The sequence below is a fragment of the Eubalaena glacialis genome, chromosome 18 (genome assembly GCF_028564815.1).
Source record: "Eubalaena glacialis isolate mEubGla1 chromosome 18, mEubGla1.1.hap2.+ XY, whole genome shotgun sequence".
In the NCBI taxonomy this organism is placed as follows: Eukaryota; Metazoa; Chordata; class Mammalia; order Artiodactyla; family Balaenidae; genus Eubalaena; species Eubalaena glacialis.
In genome coordinates, this window is record NC_083733.1 from 8,472,079 (window position 1) to 8,491,726 (window position 19,648).

Consider the following 19,648-nt stretch of genomic DNA (forward strand, 5'->3'; position numbering starts at 1 on the left):
AAGTCCAAGATCAAGGTGATGGCACATTCAGTCCTTGATGAGGGCCCTCCTCCTGGCTTGTAGACAGCCTCCTTCTTACCATGTGCCCACACAGCTTTTCTCGCTTCCTCTTTTTGTAAGGACTAATCCCATTGTGAAAGTCCCACCCTCATGACCTCAACCAAACCTAATTACCTCCCAAGGCCCACCTCCAGATGCCATCACATTGGGGGTGGGAGGGCTTCCACATATGAATTTTGGGCAAACGCATTCAGTCCATAACAAGGTGCTAGAAATGAATCATGAAGAAAGAAGCCAGAGGAGGACAGATTTTGATTCTCCATGAAGATGCAGTATGGGCTCAGAGCGGTATCAGAGTGGCTCTCCCAGATAGCCAGCATGTGAATGTGTTTGCTTAGTACCCACTTTATCCCAGACCCTGTCTAGATTGTTCCCTGCTGCCCTGGACAGACCACACAGAGGCAGGAAATATACTTCCAACATTGCAGCAATGAGTCGACGGCAGGAAATATTTCCAGAGATGACCATGTAAATCTCATATGCTCCTCTTTACAGTGTAATGCTGACACCCTCCATCTAGAAGTGAGGTATGTACCTTCCCCTTGATTCTGAGAGAGCCTAGTTACGATGCTGCATGATTTCCAATAATAGGGAAGTACAAGAGAAAATAGCATTCACCTGGGGCTCTCTCTTGGGACATGCACCTTGGGAGCCCAGAGCCATCATGTATGCAGGCCAGCTCCCCTGACCTCACTATGCTGGAGAGTCTGCAGAGAGAACGCACAGAGATGCCCAGGGAACCCCAGATGTTCCAGCTCCCCTCTGGTCAAGTCTCCCCAGTCTAGCACCAGATATGAGAGTGAAGCAGCCTTTGAGATGGTCCCAACCCAAATCAGCATCCACCACAACTGCATGGGAAACCCCAACTAGAACTGACCTGTCTCTCCCGAATCCCTGACCCATAGAAACCACGAGAGATAATCTATGAGTATCGTGGTTTTAAACCAGTACGTTTTGGGGTGATTCATTCCACAGTGATAGGTAACTAATCACACTTAGACAATAATCTGACATATCCCTGGGCCACCTCTAATTCCAAGTCTGTGCTTGCATCATCATCATTCATTACAGCCAACATAATACGAGTGAAGGTTTCTTTGCGGGCAAGCAGGGTTCAGGGATGAAGCCAGGGTCTCGGATTATACAGCTACTCTCTCACCTCTGATGCTCCTTAAATGATGACTTATGTATGTACATTGTGCCTTTCATTTCGTTTTGCCCTGTGTAAACACGTTTCTCTAACCTCATTATTAGCAGTGACCAAGTAGAAATTCATCAGGAAAATGAGAGCCAGCTCTTTAATTGATGACTGTGAATGTGGACCCGGGACAAGGCCCTAGTGAAGCACATGGCTGCATTGCTTTTACATTTTTCCTCTGATCTTTTTTCCTGCCACTAATTCACAAAAGCAGACATAGGCTCTATTTAAGACAGTGCAAAAATCTCTGTAAAGGAGGTGAACACAGACAATTGTTTGCTACTTAAACATTACTGGAATTTAAAAAAATGTTCCTCCTTAGGACGTTAGCTCCTCTTTGGACTGACTTTCCAAATTCACTGAGTAATCTGGCACAACATGGAAATTAATAGATTGTCTCACTAATTCTCCATTTTCATCCATAATAATAGGTTCAGTAATTAAGCTTAGAGGATATTATACAGGTTATGCCTAAACAGAAAAATCTAAGACAAATATCACAATCTGAGAAAGTCTCTAGAACATACATACTTGTTTGTGCATTTGTTGAGGTAGGTGGTATGTGTGTGTGTGTGTGTGTGTGTCTGTGTGTGTGTGTGTATCTCCTACCATGTGGCAAGCATTGTACCAGCCACTAGAGATGCAATGGTAAAAAAAAAAAAAGGCACATGTGGTTCTCATCCTCATGAAATTTATAGTCTAGTTGAAAATATAAACCTTAATTGGATACACAAAATATCATAGTTGTTGTTTTGAGGATACAGAACAACCAGAAGTTTCTTGTATGACTGATTGAAGAATACATTAGAACAACCACACTTAGAAAATCCATTTGGCATTATCTACTAAAACTGGATGCTCTTGGGTATGTACCCTGCTAAAATGTGTACACATATTCACCAAAAGGCATATACTAGAATGTTCATAGCACTATTTGTCATAACTCCAAAATTTAAGGGCCATAAAGATGTCCATCAATAGGAGAATGTATTAAAAATTAGGTGTATGCATATAATTGAATGCTATACAGCAATGAAAACAATGACCTGCCAACTATACAGAGCAATACAATGAATCTAACCAACGTAACACTGAGTAAAAACACCTACTGTATCATCCTATTTATATGAAGTAGAAAACTGAAAAGCTAATCTGTGCTGTTAGAAATAAGAATAGTGGTTTTCCTTGGTGAGGAAGTGACTAGAAATGGGCTTGGTGGGAGGGAGAGGGTGAGTAGGGAGCTTCTCAGAGCTGGTCATGTTCTGCTTTTTGATCTAGGGGTTGTACCATGCATAGGCTCATTTTTCCATGCATTTTTCTGTACGTATGTTATATAGTATTGTGGAAAGATAAAATGATCAATGGCTCCCTGTTGTCAGCAAGGATGATCCTAAGGCTGTGTGAAGGAAGGTTCAAACTCTTCACGATCAAGTTCTAGTTTACCCTTACTGCCTTTCTTCCTTCCCCTCCCTGCTAGCATCTACCCAACTGAACTAACCCCCATTTCTCAAACAAAGCATACCATTTTCTACCTTCTCCATTCTATAAATGGGGTTTTCTTGCCTGGAATACTCCATTTCTCTTCCCCACCACCCCACCTATAGTGTCCCTTCTCATCAGATGCCCAAGCTCAGCTGTAGTACTAAATTAAGCAGGAAATCAACCCAAATTGCTCTCTCCACTCCCATATTCCACCTCATGTGTGTTTCAGTTCCTTTGCTATATTTCTTATTATGTTGTATTTAAAATGATCCATGTACATATCTGATCACCCACCTCTCAACCCCTACAAACCCTAGACTGTGAGTAACTTCAGCACAGAGATCTTGTCTAAGACTTCATTTACTCCCAATAGGCTGGTGTAGTTCCTGGTGCACCGTATGTGCTCATAAGTGCTTGAATAACAGATGCACAAGTGAATGCTAGAATGGAACTGACCTGGGATACGTGTACAACTCGCTTTCCAAATAAGGACAGGAATCTGGCGAACTGCCATTGGTAGAAAGAGCAAACCTATCAATGGTTATATAATCAGCCCAACCAGGAGGTGAGATTTCTGGAGCATTCCAGAGAAATGGCAGTGATGTAGGTTGGAGTGGTGGATAAAGAAATCTTTGAACACGCAAAAAGGCCTTTGGAGTAAATGAATGTTAAAGGCAGTTTCCATGCAGCAGAAAAATACAGTTATCTCCCTCATAGCTATTAAATTCATTTAATTCATGCATGCATGCATCATTCATTCATAGCTCTTTATTGAGCAGTGACTATATGCCAGGTTCTGTACTAGGTGCTGGAGATCACAGGTGACTCAGTCACTGCCTATAAAGGGAAGAAAAACCTGCAAACTTACTCTTAGGTTAATCTAACTTGATTATTGAGAATCAGGAAATGTCTGTACCATTTCGCCTACTCTTGGTGTCTTTGGTATCAGCATTTTGTTTATATGAAACATTTCTAAATAGTCCCCAAATCACTACCAAATTTCTTCCTTTATGTATTCCATCAAATTTGTAAGCAGATAATTACACTAACCAAACAAAGAGAGAAATTTTAAGTAAAAGTTATTCTCCATCCAAGAAGACAAAATATGTATGTTTTGATTCTCTCCAGAAAAGGCTTCTAACTTGCCATTGGGAAACATTCAGAACGTCGAGAATCTTGGTCGGCATTCTTTCTGCTTGGTTGTTAAGTAGGTCATCAGGAGGGAAGTGTTATGGTGATAAAATGTGACCTGTTTTATAACCTTAGTGTCTGCTACTGTCAAAAGTTCCTTTGCCACTTTGGGGACCTATTTTCTTTAAGTATTTAAATATCCTGGAAACCAGAATTCACTGAACAAACTCCCGTTTACTTGCTTTTCCACTTTCCTAAGTGTTAATCACAGCCATTCTGATTGGTAATGGTCTGAGGGAGAATTGGCAACTTCCTCCTGTGTGCCCTTACCTTGGGTACATCACTATACACGCACCTCTCTCTCCATACAACTGTGTGCGGCATACATCTCATTGCATTTAATCATTTGGTTGTGCATCCATCTGTCTTCCTTGACTATGAACTTGTGGAATGAAGAGAGGGTGCCTGTTCATCTTTACATCTCTGACCCCTCATTCACTGCATAGCACATTTTGAAGATTTTATGTTTATGAAATAAACTAATGAGTGAGTGTCTTATGTTTGGCGATTTTCCAAATTATTTCACTAAGTATATATGCTTTAACTAGTCTACATCATGCTTTGCTTTGCTTTTGCTCCTACTGAAGTCTCTGATTCTAAATTGACTTGGAGGGATTTTGAAGCATTGGGTTGATAAAATATCCACAGAGATTCTGGATGTTGATGCTGTAATTGTGTGAGGAAAGACACACTAACAAAAGCAGACACAGCCCCCCAAAGAGAGAGCAAGAGGAAATGTGTGATGTCACCCCTCTGGGAATCCCACTGCCCGCTCAAGGAGGAAGTCTGTCTTTGAAAATTGGTGTGACTCTTGGGTGCTCAGCTGTCACTTTTTTCTCACATTTATTCTGAATGAGCACAATCCATCCATCAGTGCTTAAAGAGTTTTCCAACAGTACATTGACCTTGAATGCGGCACATTGATTTTCAGTAACGCACCACAAATAGGGTCGTTACTGAGTCACCCAACAGTGAATATGATTGGGAACACATTTCTGAAATTCCAATAGGGTGCCACCTGCCCTAGATGATGGATCAGCCTCCTGTAAACCATCAATCCTTGCCAGGGTCTTGAAAAGGGTGACACCTGTATGAAATGTATCATTATGTACACCACCAGGCAAAGCATAAGACCGTAAGTGGGCTTTTCCACGATGGTGGGGCCTCTCGGGTAAATGGCCTGTTTTGTTTGCAGAGGCATTATTTACTGAAATGCTTTCCTGAGAAGGATCCACTGGTGATGGTGACAAAGATGTAAGCACTATGGGGAATTACATCTGCAGCAAAGATTGAGCGATAGATAAAAAGCCCATGTCTTAAGCTGTTAGAGGTTAACGCCCAATCAATTAAGGTGATTGTTTCTTAGATTGCATTGGACAAATGTACACACACAAAGGGGACATTAGCACAACCAGAAAAGAAGAACAAAGAGAAATTAACTGACGCTAAACTCCAAATCAAACTGGAAAATGATTTTATGTTCTTTTGAAATGCTAAATTATCTTAATGAAGAGTTTTCTTCCAAAATGAAACTCCTATATCCTTTTTTTTTTTTTTTTTTTTTTTTACTTTAGTGCAAGAAACCTTAAAATAAAATAAAAGGTATTATCAAGAACTGGATAATTGTAGGCACCATGCTGATTTTGCAAAAATATAGATTTTGGAATCTACATTTTTTTTTTTTTGAAAAATGATAGTGTGTTTTATTACTCTCAGTAATGCTAGTTGTCATTTATTATCTGCTCTGTGTAGTCACCACCCCAGGTACATTACAGGCATTACGCTAACTTCCAAATAACCTCACCATGTGGATTTGATCTTCTCCCCATTTTACAGATGAGGAAACAAGAGTCTGAGGCCTTGAGGAAGTCATTCAGGCTTATGCGGTTATCAGTAACAGAACTGAGATAGGAAATCTGGTCTTTTCTTTCTGACTTCAACCTTCACATCCTCTCCACTATGGCCTACTGTCACTCATATAGCATGAGAAGTTAAGTCTTGGGCATTTAAATATATCACCGTCTTCCAATACTGCCCACCTTAAGAGCAGAAGGTTAGAGCAGATTGCATCCTGACCCTTCGTCCAAAAGGGCTAACAGATGTTGCTGGGCATAGTTTGCAAAGGTGCTCCTTTGGGAGTTGCTAAGCTCATGATTATCCTTCCCTAATTATAAGCTGCTTGAGAGAGGGCAAGTGTTTGGAGGGGTCTGAGTGTTACAATTGATGCTTGTTAAATGCACACCTCAACCCACCAGTCATGTCTTCTTGCTTCAGATGCTCTGGATGTACATGTACTCCCCTCTAGACCCAGGGGCTGCGAGCCAGCCAGGCAGGGCTGCAGTGATGATAGGTGAGGGCTACCACAGGCCAAAACTCAGCCCAAGCTACTCACAGAAAGGTTTGGAAAATGCTCACCTCGCTTCTTGTGATAATTAAACCCTGCATTGGTGGGGGATTCAATGTCTGCAGCCCGAGTGAGCTTGGGGAGATTCTACTTGTTCCTGGGTGTCTTCTCTGCCTGGCTCAGTTTCTGAAGCAGGCACAGAAGTCTGGTTCCAAAATATAGCATCATGCATTCATTCATTCATTCATCTTAATCCCCACCTCCCTTCCACAATCGAGTTTGGGTTTCCAGAGCTCCCTGCATGCCTCTGAACTATGAGGTTTTATACAGGCGATGTCTTCTTTGTCTTTTTATTTTGAGCTCCTAGTATCAAGCTTTGTGTATCTAGATGACCCCTGATGCATGTTCATTGGAAGGCAGAGAAAGTAACAGAGATACCCAACCATGGTCTAGAGCATTTGCCTGCTCCCGATCTTCTACCTCAGAGAGGCTGCAAGACCATGTGTCATAATCAAGGCAAAGCTTATGGCTTTTCTGTGATGGTGACATGAGGACAAGGAGAACTTTCCTGGATTTACAGGCTCATAGGGAGAACAGGGCAGATATCAAGAGGGTCCATCCCTGTGTCTTGCATACAGTAGAAATTTAACAAGTGTCCATTGAAAAACACAACCATTTGTTAAATAAATGGATGGATAAACATCTATCGAATGAATAAATATCTTCAGAGTGAATGGATGCTGTAAATAGCAAAATATTTGCTGAATGAACAGACGACGGCTATTTGGTGAATGACATGACTTGGCTGGGTTAAGTTTCTCACAGTGCTAAGAATTCAAACTGAAACCATACAGCAGACAACTTTGAATCTAAACTCGTCAACATACTGTGTTCAAAGTGCCCGGAGAGCTAAACTTCCCAACTACACAATCGATTGAATTGCCTGCATAGAAATCTGTCCTCAAAATTCCTAAAACTTCTCAACAATTCTAGTTTCTGGGTCTAAAGATAAACCTCCTACTCATTTTTGTTATTCATTTTCTCATTTTTGAATGACGAGAAAAATGGTATCCTGGGTGGTGGGCATACTGTGTGTGTGTTCAAGGAATGAATGGGGCTTCATAAACTTCTATTCTGGGAGCTATCAGTATTCACCAAGGAAACCGAGCACATGACAAATGTGATTAGAAACGACTGTCAAATAATGACAAATAAGTTCTAATAAAAACAGACACAATCTTAACAATTACTTGAAATGCAGATATTTATCAAACAGAGTGAGATTAAAAATGACCATGTTGCATTAAAGAAATCGAACTGATGGAATTTTAAATATGCAGCTCTCTGCTCACGCCTTCTTCCTCAGCAGGCTCCTTGCAGCGAAACGGGGTGGGAGTGAATTGAAACAAAGAGTGTTCTAATGTGCCCTGAAGTATTCGCATTTTTGACCAACGTTATCTCCAGCGTTCAACACTGCAGAAAAATGAGACCACAGTGTAGAGGAGAGTGGGACAGATGACAGCCTCTCAGACTCCTATTGTGAGAAACAATGGAGAGATATACAAACAGCTGAATACGCTCTGCGTGGGTGAGAGGTGCTACCGGACCCCTTGGAAACTCGTCGAAGGGGCGTGTATTATTAACGAAAAAGTCCAGATAGATTGATCAATGCAAACATAACTAACCAGACATTGATGATTAGCAACGCTTATTCCTTCTCCCCCTACCAATTCATTAATTATCTATCCTCATCTTAGGGACTTTAGAGAAATTCTATGACCCTAGCTACAAGGCACCAGAATATTCAATAAAAAATTCACCAGTTGTTTAGCTTCCTATAGAAGTGGTGATCATATTTTAAAATATTGTCACTAATAATAATAATAATAATCAGGATATATATATTCCTTTATTATAATTGCCACCATGAGTTCTAACTTAATGTGAAAAAAATCTTTAAAAAGCTCTAAAATAATTAAATGGAATTGCTATCACCTACCATTTAGTGAATTATGTCTACATGCCAGGTCCTGAGCTGAACACTTTCTGGAGCCTGAAGCTTATATAAATTAGGGACTTTCTTTAAGAAAAATACAATAACCTGATAAATACAAATTAGGTATGAAACCGAGTATTTGGAATGAAAAGATTACAAATCACAGATTTTAACACGTTTTCAAATACTAAAACATTCATTACTCCCAGGGTCTTGGAAGGGGCCTGTGCAAGAGAAAGGCCTCAAGGCTTAAGCCTCATGAGCTTCAACAGGTACTTGTGACACTATTTGAGATCATGTTATTTAATCCATTTCACAGTCCTACAAAAGAGATGTGACAGTTTTTGTCATGCTAGAGGTTAAGAGGCTGTGGCTCAAAGAGGTTAAATTTCTGAGCCAAGGACACAGTCAGGATTTGAACTCGGCTCTGAGACCAAAGGTGATGCTCTTGATCGTTGTATGATACTGCCTCAGCGTGAGTGCGTCTCCATGACCCCTCTAGTTGAAAGTCAAACAGTACATACCACGTGATTCTAGGAATTTCAGGACTGAGTACACGGTGGTCAATATCCTAACAGTTCTCATGCTCAATTAAAAGATTGGGAGTGAGGAAGAAAGGAAAGGAGGGAAGGAATAAAGAAAGGAGGGAGGGAGGGAGGGAGGGAGGAAGGGAAAATAATCAGGCCAACTCCCATTCTTTGATTATTAGCCTGTGTCAGGTAACAATGTCACGGACCACAGACAGACATCTTTTTCAACTTACTGGGAGGATCACTGACAGGATGTCTCAATGGTTGAGAGCTGCATCCTGCCTATGTTGACAATACATCATGGTTTTTTCTGGAAGAATCCATGGTCTATCTCTGAATACCTTCACCACCCAGGGGCCTCAGTTTGCACGCTGTTGCCAGAACCCACTCCTGTCTCTCTTAGATATTAACATCTGGTCACTCATACCCATCTTCCTTCAGAATAAGAAACAAGATGTCAGACTTTGGACCAGTATCTTAGGAAATTAGTTTTTCCCCATCTCTCTTCCAGCCCTCATTTAGTTCATCTAACATCAACATCATGTTTATCATCTAAAGTCTAAAATACCTTACTTTACAGAGTTTTTCTTAGAATGAAAGATTCCAGATTTGTGAAGTCCCCCGCCCCAACTCCTCAACTAGGATATGTGGTGTCTTTATAGAAAAAGAGAAAAATCATCTTATCCTTCACTGCTTTGAAGAAAAACAAAAAGAAAGAAAGAAAAGAAAAGAAAGAAAGAAACAGGTGGGAAACGAGGACACTGTGAACAGAATGTGGGTGGGTGAGTTTTTCAGTGAAGCAAGGTTTTCTGCCCCAGCATGTTCCGTGGCCCATGGTACTGACTCATGATGAAAGGGAAGGGAGCCCTTATCAGGGGGGAGGCTTCTTGTCTTGCAAAAGTATAGGTCTTGGTTTGGCCAAAGGCAAAAAGTCTAGTCCAAAGAGGGGTGTAGAGCCCTCTTTCTCTACCTCAAGCCAACTCTGACTCTCCTCTTACTTCAAGTCCTTATGTGCTCATTTTGGACAGGCTTAGATTATGAAATCAACAATGACATCTTAGAGGTCTTCTGATGCTACATTCCTGAACTTCTGTATATGACTTGGTACCTATTTGACCCTTCTTGACTTAGCTGACCGTAAAGATGTGGTCTCAAATCCACCAGACCTACAGAGCCCATCTAGAACTTTTGTAGCTCAGCCTCTTACCAACTAGAAGGATGGTACCCATCCTAAGTCTCCCTATACCAGATGGGGCTATGTTAATTCATTCATTTATTCAAAAATCACTTACAAATAATGATTACGCATCTATTCTGTGCCGGGAGATCCAATGGATTTTTCTGTATCAAAATCTGAACTTGATCATAGGCCCAATGAAAAAAAAAAGAAGGTCTGAGAACCTTACCAGCATGCACTGTCTGATGGCCAACTTTAACACAAGATCTTTGGGAAGTTGCTATAGCATCTTTGACTTCCAGGTCAGAAAGTTCCTCTTGTAGCCCATGCTCTCTTCAACTTTCACCACCCAAAACTCATGGGGCATCAGAAGCAACTTCCCAAAGTGGAGACAGGAATGAGAGTCAGAGGCCAGAAAGTCACCAGGACTCATCTTCCTCAAGACATTCTCTCTTTCCTGCATCATCATGTTTTCTCTCTCTACCGGACCATGCCCACCAGCATACAAACATATATTACCTTCCAACCTTATAAATTCTTCAACACTGCACCTCTCTGTATTGATGGACCCATGGCTGTGCTCTCCTGTGGTCTCCTTTTCTTTTCAGTCTGTCTTGAACCCATTACAACTAAGTGTTCATGCCCACCATTTCAGTCTAGCTGTCATGGCAACCCATGGACACCACATTGCCCAATCCATGGAACGTCTCCATTCTGCATCTCACTCAACCTACACCAACATTTCATTCTTGATTATTTCCTCCTTCTTCACTTGCCCTCAGGAATCCTCTCTTAGACCCTCCCATTACTTTACTAGTCACTCAGCCTCAGTATCCTTTGCTGGATTTTTCTAGTGTTGATCACCTCTAAGCATTGGAGTTACCCAGGGCTCAGTCATCAGACCTCATTTCTTCTCCACCTACCATTCCTCCCTAGATGATGGCATCCAATCCCATGGCTGGGGGCTCTCTAGCCCGAACATCTAGCCCAAGTCTCAAATCCTCAGACTCAAATTCAACTACTTTTTCAGCAACCTGAGATGTCTAATAAACGTCACAAACATAATACCTTTAAAATCAAAGCTCAGGGGACTTCCCTGGTGGCTCAGTGGTTAAGAATCTGCCTGCCAATGCAGGGGAAACGGGTTCGAGCCCTGGTCCGGGAAGATCCCACATGCCGCGGAGCAATGAAGCCTGTGTGCCACAACTACTGAGCCCGCGTGCCACAACTACTGAGCCCGCGTGCCGAGAGCCCGTGCTGCGCAACAAGAGAAGCCACCGCAATGAGAAGCCCGCACACCGCACAAAGAGTAGCCCCTGCTCACCGCAACTAGAGAAAGCCCACACACAGCAACGAAGACCCAACGCAGCCAAAAATAAATTAATAAATTAATTAATTAAAAAAAAGCTCAGGTCCCCCATCCAAACCTGCTCCTTCCTTACTCTCCTCCATTTCAATAAATGATAATTTTATTTTCCAATTGTTCAGGCCAGGAAGTTTGGAGTCTTCTTTAATTCCTTTCTTTTCCCACATCCATATTCAATCCATCAACAAATTATGTTAGTTCTTCTTGCCCATCCCCAGTGGAATATAGACTTCTTTTGGGCAGAGATTCTACTTTGTTCAACTTTCCCTCTAGTGCTTTGAATAGTGCATACCACAGAGGTGTTCAATCACAGTGGCTGAACGGAAGTTGAAAGAAGATCTGTACCCCTAGACTTCAACACTGCCACATCTGTGCTGGGCCTGTTCATGTAGTTTCTTCTAGTACGATAGTGTTTGCTTTTATCCTGCTTAAGACAATTGATAATTATTTATTGTCCTTGTATTACTTAATGATGCCTTTTCTATGTGACATAAGACTCATGAGAATAGAATTGTGTGCCTTTTTGATCACAATTTTACCCACAGATCCTTGTAGAGAGCCTGACACATATTCAATATAGTCATTCATTCATTCAAAATGAATTTATCAAGCATTTATTTTGTTTCTGGCTCTTTGAAAGGCACGTAACTCAGAGATTCATAAGAATTATTTTCCTAAGAAGATATTGTATTCTATTGACAGAGAAAATGATTGAAGCAAAAAGTTGCATATGCATCTATGAAAGTATGTAAAACACTATAATTATAGCCAAAATGCTATAGGAGGGAGACACACACATATCCCATAGCACCGGTGAAATCAGAACATTTCACACAGGAAATGACATAACATAGGATATAGGCCTTGAAACAAGGACTTGATCACAGGAGTTTTTCAAGAGGATGGTGAGAAGGAGAGAAGAGGCAAAGGCCATTCAGGGAAATAAGAAAATAATATGCAAAGGTCAGCGGTCATGTTGGCTATGACACTTCAGTGTTGCAGGAAGCAGAGTGAGTGATAGGCATTGGCAGGAGGTTGGAGTTTAGTTTTCAAAGTGACCAATGTAGAAACCCATGAAAATTCCAGCGTCTTCTCTATGGTCCCTCTCCAAAGCAAGTCATTCATTAGCCAAGTCCTTTCGCCTGGGCTACCACCGTCCCAAGCTTCAGCTAGAGCACTGGGGACTAGGAATCCTCATATCCAGATACGCTGGTGTCAAACACATTGCTTGAACATATTGTACTCTTTAAGACCTTTGAGTCTTTTCCAATGATAACTAGAATAAAATTCTAACTTTCCCCATGTCTAGCAAGGTATGGTCTGGCCTGGCTAACTCTTTAATCTCATCTTATACCACTTGCCACTATTCCCGATACTCAGATCCCTGGATTTTCTCAGTTCCTGAAGCTTATCAGCCTCTTTCCCAGTTTGAAGGCTTTGCCCATGCTGTCCCCCATACTGGGAAAAAAGCTTTAGCTGGCTCTTCTGCAGACTGCAAAGCTCATCTTAAGTGATGGATCCAGAGAGGCCTTTCCTCCCACCCAACCTATGTTTGGTCCCACCATCTTCTTGTCTTTCTTTGATCCTCATTTGTTTCCTTCTCAGCTTTTACCAGAGGTTATGATTACCTTGTTTTTCTGTTTTCTTATTTTCACCATCTCTGCACTAGAATTTAATCTTCATGAGATCAAGTATAGCTTCAGGGGTAAAGAAAACTCTGTCTCATTCAACATGATTGCCTTGGCATGAATTGTCTTTACTACTTGTTTATTGGAGGAATGATTGTTTAACTGAATGCATGAATGGATAAATCCACACTAGTTTTGCCCCTCATGTGTAGAATGAAGCGCCACAGAATTAGGGATGGGCAGTGATGGCCTTTTTTTTTTTTTCACGGATGAACAGGATATGCCTGTTCAACTGCAGGGGGCAGGGGTCAAGGGGCAAAGAAGACTCAGGCAATAAAGATTTTGAGTGAATAAAAGATGTATTATTACCCATCATCTTTGATCCATGTGTCTGTGTGACCCGAGTCCATGGTTCTCTTGCTGGTCATCCAAGTGGCAGCAAAATCCTACCTGGAAATGTCACTGCATAGATTATCTCAGGTGTGGAACTGCTCATTCAGGGGATGTGGGGAGGATGACCAAGGCCAAGGTCAGCAGACAAGCTGCCCGGCCGGCTGGCTGCTTTGTGTGAGCTTCCTGTTTACCCTGAAGCTCTGTGTCCAGCCATTGTCCTTCCCATCTCCCTGCAGAAGAACATGGAAAAGGGGAAAAGTCAAAAACACATCGTCCAAGCTGAGATGGCTGGAAGCAGCATGGAGATTTAGAAAGAGCACAGGCCTGGGGAATCAGAGAGAAATGGATGAGTCTTAGCCCTGCCGCTCACCAAGGCGGGGCCTTGTGATTATCCTTTAATCTCTGAGCCTCCATTTACTCATCCATCAGATGAGAGCACTAGAAATACTACGACACACGACTTTTATATGCTTAAATGAAAACTACGTGTAAAGTGTTTACCGCGGTGCTTGGTACCTAGTGAGCATTACCCCAAAAATGAATAGCTTCTAGCAGTAGTAGTACTAGCAGGTTAGTGGTGGTAGTTGTAATAATAGTAGGACGAGGAGAAGTTCTAATAGGATGGTGGTGGTCATTGTACTATTAGGAGTAGAAAGAAGAGGAGGAGTTGTAATAGGATGGTATGGATGGTAGTTACTGTAGCAGGAGAAGAATCAGTTGGAGTTTTAATAGAGCAACAATGGTGGTGGTTAGTAGTAGTAATAGGTGGTGGTAGTTATTAGTAGTAATAGGTGCAGGAGGAGTTATAGCTATGATGGTGGGGATGGTAGTGGTCATATTAGTAGTGGTAGAAATAGAACTAGTAATAGTTTCAGAAATTGTAATAGTATTAGGAACCAGTATTAACAATAATTATAATAACAATAGTAATAGTAATGGTATAGTATAGTTTTGATAAATGTTCTTTCCGTACTCTTGGGCCCATGCTCTCAAGATCCCCAGGATTGACCAGTTAGGAGTGTATGCTGCCTAGTTTGGAAGAACCCCTGCCATGTTATGAAGTTCAGATGAACATGCCCTATAAAACAATGAAATGGCTTTCAGAAGGTTCTAGCAGACGACCCTGGAGGCCGCCACGAGGGGAGCAGTGGGCGTCCTAAAGGACGCACAGGGGAGTGCGCATGAGTAATTATGATGCCCTATTTCATTCGTTCCCCTTGGTAGTGCAGTAGTGAAAAGCTTAATGAAAGGGAAAGGCTGGAGGGACTGGCATTGCTCTGTGCCTGCCCAATACCAGGCCTTCCTACCTGCCCCGTTTACCCCTATGCAGAAGGAAGAGGTTATTCTCATATGATCAATGAAGAAACAAAGGCTCAGGGATGTGTAGAAACTTGGCCGAGGTCACGCAGCAGGTCCCAGGAGATCTGGGATTGCAATCCAGGTGTGTCCATCTCACCAGGGACCGCCAGACCCTCCAGCCCTCACACCTGCCTCTTCCGAAGGCCGTGCTGGGTTTTTGAGCACAAAAATTTCTGTGTTCCCTTGTTCTCTTACTAACTCATGGGCGGTCATTTGTCCTCTGCTAGACTGTAAACTCCTCAAGAGAAACCAGAGGATTTTCTTTGCATCACACACGGTGCCCATTAAAAAGAAAAATAACATAAATAAAAAATAAAACACTTTGTTGCTCAACTATCATGCGCTAACAGTTGCCCTTAAGACGAAGTTATTTGTACAAATAACCAGAGGGAAATGGAGCTGGTGTTCGGACACGTTTTTTGCTAGAAAGAAAACAGAGGGAAGATAGAGATGAGGTGAGATCCAGTTCCATCTCTTCTTATCTGAGAAACGAGACCAGCAAATTGCATTGCCTCCCTGAGCCTCAGTTTCCACCTCTCTAAAACAACCACATTTTTCTCTTCACGTTTAGATAGTTGGAAATAACTTCGGTCTAATACACAGCTTGGTGCCTGGCAGTTGATAAGTAGCAGCTCTGGGCAGAGAAGTTGCTGGATCCCTGGCTCAGCCGTTTACTAGCTGTGTGAGCTCGGGCAGGCTCTCGGCCACGTTGCCTCAGTTTCCTCAGCTGTAAATTGGGATGATAATAACAGGACTTCAGAGGGGGAGGACTCACTGCATGAACACACATTTCATGTTTTGGGGGGGTTGTCTGAGACACAGTTAGTGCTCAGTAACTTTTAGGAATTAGTGGCAATGATTGTCCATATTACATAAGATGCTTTGAGAATAAATATGAGACAGGACAATATAATATACAGAAGAGAGGATATTTGAGGTGAGGGTCGAAGCAGAGGCTGTTCTTCTGGAAGGCCAGGAGGTTCCAAGATTCCGGACATAAGCAGCATAAGCATGGCATCTGGGGGGAGTGGGGCACGGGGCGTGGCTTTCATAGCGAATGGGGGACAAATTTATCGCCGGTGCCGCACATCCACCTCAGGGAGCGGGGAGGAGAGGGGTGAAGCAGGAGCTGAAGGCCGCTCTTTTGATGCATCTGGAGTGACCAACCCCTCATTCGGACACTGGCAGATTCTCACATTTATATTCTACTTAGTCTCCACGTATTTTCCTCTGCACACTGTGTACTGATTTGTCACTTTTTTAGGGTAAGATTATGTCTCTGAGTAAGCTGATTAGTGTTAGACTGATTGTTTTAAAATAACTCGAGCGGCATCTGAATTTATTTACATACATGATATTGCCTTCTATAAACACAGCTGTATGCAGAAAGAAAATTCAACGGTATTTTAGGAAGTTAAGCCAACAGTTTAGCTGTAATAAAGGCAGCCTTCTCGTTCTGGTTTCTCTTTATTTGTTTCTTTCTGGGTTAAGTTTTTCCATGAGGCATGGGCCTGAGCAGTTCTGCCCAGAAGGGTCTCAGGTACCGAGGGAGTTTTAGCTCTGGTGGCCGTGGGGCACACATAAGTCACCAGCAGGCAGCGTGTGTCTTTGAGAGCTTGACTCTGCAGAGGAAAGTGAGCTGATGTGTAGGCCTGGCACAGAGGACTTCTGTGGCAACGTGGAAACCATCACGAGTGTCAGGGCTGTTTCCAGCTTCTACCTGTGTAGGGAAAAGCTTTTTGGATCTTGTCGATTCCACGTGAATTTACTGAACACCATTCTGTGTGGCCAGGCTCTGTGTTAGCTCCGGAGATGTCGTAATAAACAAGATACAGATCCTGCCCTCAGGAACCTTAAAGTCTACTGACAGAGTCAGGCAATCAGTAAGAAGGTATGAAAATGACTTTATAATTGCAAATACAGTAGATACAGCTGAGCGCAGGAACACATAAGGGGATAAATACACTTAGCCTGGATGTGGGTGTGGGAAGGAGAGCTAGTGGAAAGGGAAAACTCCTTTGAAGATGTGGCATTTAATCTGAGAACTAAATAGATAGATATGAGTTGGCTAGTTGAAGAGGCAAGGAAAGAGTGTCACCTGGAATTTGTCCAAAGGAGCAGAGGTGGGCCTGGGTGGCTGTCTAGGGGAGAGTGAGGCGAGGCTACGGATGAGGTCAGAAGCTGGAGCCAACAGGCTTGTGTGGGCCATGCTATGGATTTTCACTTTATCCTCCAAACCCTGGGAATCCATCGATGAGTTTCAGCCACGGTGTGACACGGTCAGATCTGTGTTTCAAAAAGATCACTTGGGCTGCCAGGGGAGAATGGATTTGTTGGAGACCCAACAATGCACATGGCATAATTGGCTCCTGCAGATACAGGTGAGAGGGGAGGGTCATTAAGGCTAAGGAAGATGGAAATAAGTAGTCAGACTGAGATAGAAGTTGGGAGTGTAATCAATGGGGTTCATGTTTGATTGGATGTGAGAAAAGAGAAATGTCAGGTCCAATTAACTTTTTTTTTTTTTTTTTTTTTGCCTGAGCAACAGTATAGTTAGTGGTGCCATTAAGGAGATAGGACAGATAGGAGAGAACCAGCTTGGGGTGGAGCTAGGAAATTAAGAGCTCTCTTTGACCATATAAAATTTAAGATGACTGTAGACTTCTAGTAGGAAATAGTGAGAAGACAGAAGAGGGATTGGTGTGTCTCAGGAAGGACTTGGGCTAAAATTTCATTTGGAGATGAAGTATGCAAAACCAGAGTAGCGGATGAGATTACCAAGAGAAAAGGTAGGGAGGGAAAAGAGGAGTCTATGAAGATAGAGCTGCTTGAAAACATCTTTGTCCATTTCAGGGCACTGCAGACAGGAGTTCTGTCTGGGGAACAGGTCTCTGAAACAAGTTTTGTGTATCACAGGGTGTGACCCAGAAAGTAAGCTCTGCACACAAAACAGGGCACCGATTCCAACAAGAGGATTTACACCATTTGTCCCCCTGATGCGTCACGATGCAGGAAAATGTCAGCGTTAAACCCACAAAGGATTTATGTCAGCACTCCAACGCTGCCCATTTTTGAAATCCAGTACAGAAGAGATTTATTAGACACTGGTGCTTGATCACTTCTTCTTGGAATTTTGACTGTAACACTTTATTCTTTTGATTATTTAAGCTCTTGTTATATTTTAACCCATTGCCACAAAATCTTCTGGGTAGAGTGGAAACTTTCTTTAGTGCCCAAGGAAAGGGAAAGAAAAGCAAGAAGGGAAAAGCTGATGGGAGGATCATTTTCCTCTAAAAATGCCTCCATGTGGAAGTTATCTTAGTGGAATTGCTAACACATTTCAAGAGGCAGTTTGGTGGAAGCTGAAATGGGCCCAGATTCCAGCTCTGTCACTCAATAGCTGTGTTACCTAGAGCAGGTCACTTAACCTCTCTGTGTCTCCCTTGTCTCATCTGTAAAATAGAGAAAATGATAGTATCTACCTCATAGGTTGATGTAAAGATTAGGCAAGTTAGTATATAGATTTGATTAGAAATATTTCCGACCCATATAAGTACCTCCTAAGTATTAGCGAGTATCATTTTATATAGGTGATAGGAGCCTACAACCGAGAGAAAAAACCTCAATTGTTTTCTATAATCCATCACTGATTAATTCTGTGGCTCAGGCAACCCATACCTTAGACCATATCATCCTAGGGGAAAAAAAGGATTTATTTTATCCAAAGCCCTATAAAGATCTGGGGTTTTTTTGTTGTTTTTTTTGTTTTTGTTTTTGGTTAATGGTAAAATAAAATTGAAGTTCTGAAATATTGGAAAAGAAACTTTTATGTGCAAAAATGTTTATCACATCATTTATGATGGAGAAATATGGTAAACAACTTAAATATCCAATAACTAGGAAATGATGAAATAAAATTTGGCCCATAAACTTGATGAAATATTAAATAGAGTTATTTTATGTACATGGAGTTACTATATGTACACATGTATGTTATGTATTCAAAAATATGCTATTTTTGCTAGAAAATTCAAAATTGGGCACGGGAAGGAGACATTAATTGTGCATTTTCTGCAATGATTAAAAGTTATTGGATAATGGGATTTATTTTTCATCTTTATATATTTCTGTGTCAAAGATAGCTACTTTTTCTAACTTTTTATTTTATATTGGAGTATAGTTGATTAACAATGTTGTGATACATTTGCTTTTATCACATGTTCTCAGGGTTGTTAGTGGAACAGCACAACAGATATACATACTTCAAATAAAAGATTATTAGTGTCTGAATACAGAAAAAAAAAAAACAATGTTGTGATAGTTTCAGGTGTACAGCAAAGTGATTCAGTTATACATAGACATGTTATCTATTATTTTTCAAATTCTTTTCCCATTTAGGTTGTTACATAATATTGAGCAGAGTTCCCTGTGCCATACAGTAGGTCCTTGTTGTTTATGCATTTTAAATATAGCAAGGTGTACATGTCAATCCTGAACTCCCTAACTATCCCTTCCCTCCACCCTTCCCCCACCCAACCATAAGTTTGTTCTCTAAGTCTGTGAGTCTGTTTCCATTTTGTAAATAAGTTCATTTGTATTATTTCTTTTTAGACTCTGCATATAGCATATAAGCGATATCATACATACGATATTTCTCCTTCTCTGCCTGATTTACTTCACTCAGTATGACAATTTCTAGGTCCATCCATGTTGCTGCAAATGGCATTATTTCATTCTTTTTAATGGCTGAGCAATATTCCATTGTATATATGTACCACATCTTCTTTATCCATTCCATCTGTCAGTGGACATTTAGGTTGCTTCCATGTCTTGGCTATTGTAAACAGTGCTGCTATGAACATTGGGGTGCATGTATCCTTTCGGACCATGTTCTTCTCTAGATATATGCCCAGTAGTGGGATTG